Below are 3,426 nucleotides of genomic sequence, written 5' to 3'. Positions count from 1 at the left end.
TGAGTTTGTATATTCCTGATTTACGGTAGGGACTCTTGGAGGTGTTTACATCATGTATCACTTTTGTGGTAATTTATTTTTTGTGGAAAAGCTGATTCTGATATTTTTCTTCTTTTTAAATAAGTTTGCTATTTGGTATGAAAGTGGGCCTATGTATGGGAGAGTAGCATATTTAGGTTTGGCTTCAGTGGCACACTGATTTGACTTGAAGTGACTGCTGTGAAGTGGATCTGTGGGTTTTGTCTGCATTGTGTTGTGGAGTTTTTCTATTATTGTGGGTTTATATTCATTATTATGAGCAACTGTTTTAATTATATTGAATTCATTTTGTTGGTCTGTGTCATATGATCCTTTCCAAACATAGGACATCATCGTCAAATGTTACGATATATCATAGCATCTGTGACATCCATATGTTTGTAAGCTCTTTGTATGTACCAAAACATGTGGTGCGTGGTTGGAATGAACTCAGTGACAAATCTAAAGTGTACAGTGAGAACTATTACGTGTGCAACAACGAGGATGCAGTGGGAATGCATTTACATCGGTTGGATGAACGTTATAGAAACAATCACTCGAAACCGACGTTTCACGTAAGTCACATGCAACGAAAATCTGCAACGCAACCATCTGTGTGTGGCGTGTTTGTAATTGTGTTTTATTTATATTTTAGGACAATTAATCTGTAAAAAACACACCAAATGTAGAAAGAAAGCGTGTAAACCGTCTGATGATGAATCGCAACGATTCGAAACCGGTAACGGTTTCCTTTGAATAAAGGAACTCAAAGTAAATTTGTGGCTGGTTGCTGTCCTAACACGATCAACATTTGTCTTCAAAATCAGCCACGGTCTCCAATATGTCATCATATGACAAAATTGCATTAAGCTTACCTCGCCAGGTAATGAGAAATATACATGCTTTCAAGAAACATAAAATTAACCTAATGAAAACGTCTCTTAACATTAAATTCAACAAAGAGTGTATGTCACTTAAAATAGTCCCAAAATATGTCAAAGTCAAAATTAACTGCAAAACTAAAGCTGCAAGATTTGCTAAGCAAAAATGTGAAAATATATGGTTAAAAACAGACGTTAAAATGCAATACAAGAAAAAAGAACACTTAAACAATGTCATGTACAACTTGCATCTGCAGCTAGGACACAGCCTCTCACCTTTACAATTCTCGCACATCCTACAGCACATAGACGATAAAGTAGACAAAGAACAAAAGATAATCCTATCCAAACACAAAAAGAAAATTGAAGCCTTAAAATCTATGAACAATCCAGAGTTTGATAATAACAAACAGCTAAGCCAACACAAATTTTTTGATAGAGTCATTAATACAACTGATATCCAATTTAGCAGCAGTGAACTCACTTTGTTAAATAAATGTCTGAAACATAATATTGGAACAAATCTCAATAATCACAGTGTTAAAAACCTCATAGCCTGCACAAAACTTGCTTGTGACACAGCAAAACTAGACACATGTGAGAAAAATGCAGTTGCATACAAGACAAATAAACTGATAATGAAACAACTTCAAACAAATAATACCCGCAAAAACACTGAACTTAAAGATTTGAAAAGTATTAATAGCAAACTGTCTGAAAGTAAAGCACTCATAGTAAAAGCTGACAAAGGAAATTCTTTAATCATAATGCATGAAAGGGAATATGTAGAGAAAACCTTGCAATTTTTCCATAGCAACAATATTACTGAAATAAAGACGGATCCTACAGTAAAATTCCAAACTAAACTCCGAAAGCTACTACAAAACTGTAACTTTTTACTGAACAAATATGAAATACGTAACTGCATAACAATGAATCCCTCAGCACCAAAACTGCGTGCACAGCCAAAGGTTCATAAAGAAAATTGTCCCATTCGCCTAATTGTTAACTCAAGAAACAGCCCTGCATACTTCATCAGCCGTAAATTAAAAGACCTCATTACCAAATACTATACATTTGAAAATAACTACACCATACATAACACACATGAACTCATAAGCTTAATTAAAGACATCCGCATCCCACCAACAGCTAAATTAGCATCACTAGACATAGTCAACCTGTACACGAACATCCCTGTAAAAGAGACTATTAACATTATAAGAAACAATCTGCTTAAATATAAGAAAATTAGTGTTGCAGAGATCTGTGAACTCATAGAAATACTTTCACTTACTCTAGAACATAATTACTTTAGCTTCAACAACAAACTGTACCAACAACATGATGGTTTGGCAATGGGAAGTAGCTTAGCTGGGATATTGGCTGACATTTATATCAACCATATAGAACAAAAATTCTTTTCTGCCAACCAGCACATCTCAAACAAAATAATATACTACAGAAGATATGTTGATGATACAATACTGCTTTTTGATGGTACAAGCAATGAAATAGATACATTAGCAACAGATCTTAGCAAAATGCACAAAAATATTAAATTCACAGTTGAACATGAAACTAATGAAAGCATTAACTTTCTTGACCTGAAAATTTGCAATACTAACAATAAACATCAATTCAGTATTTACAGAAAACCTACCACCACAGATGTCAGTATTAGCAACTCATCTTGCCACCCCCGCCAACAAAAAATGGCATATTTCAGAACGATGCTACACCGAATTAAAAAAGTACCAATGAGTGACACAGACCAACAAAATGAAATCAATATAATTAAAACAGTTGCTCATAATAATGAATATAAACCCACAATAATAGAAAAACTCCACAACAAAATGCAGACAAAACCCACAGATCCACTTCACAGCAGTCACTTCAAATCAAATCAGTGTGCCACTGAAGCCAAACCTAAATATGCTACTCTCCCATACATAGGCCCACTTTCATACCAAATAGCAAACTTATTTAAAAAGAAGAAAAATATCAGAATCAGCTTTTCCACAAAAAATAAATTACAACAAAAAGTGATACATGATGTAAACACCTCCAAGAGTCCCTACCGTAAATCAGGAATATACAAACTCAAGTGCGATACATGCCCCAAATTCTACATTGGACAGACAGGCAGAAGTTTCGAAATTAGATATAAAGAACATATTGACGCCCTAAGACTCGGTAACTTGAACAAATCAGCATTTGCAGGCCATATTGCTGAAGGAAACCATTCAGTGGGTAACATTGAGGACAACTTAAAGATTTTACATCTAACAGAAAAAGGGGCCACTATGAATATATTAGAAGAATTAGAAATACACACACACAAAAACAGCACCCCAGACTATATCCTTAACGAACAAACAGAGTTGGCTAACGCCCCTTTCCTGAAAAATTTCCAAAAATTACTTTCCAGCCTCCAAAGCAAAAAATAATATTAATACACCTATCTGCAGATCAAGTAGAAAATTTATTGTTACTATAATTCTCATGCTGCCAAATGTAATAA

This window comes from Schistocerca serialis, chromosome 9, assembly GCF_023864345.2.
Source record: "Schistocerca serialis cubense isolate TAMUIC-IGC-003099 chromosome 9, iqSchSeri2.2, whole genome shotgun sequence".
NCBI classification, from domain to species: domain Eukaryota; kingdom Metazoa; phylum Arthropoda; class Insecta; order Orthoptera; family Acrididae; genus Schistocerca; species Schistocerca serialis.
Note: the sequence above shows the minus strand (reverse complement) of the source record.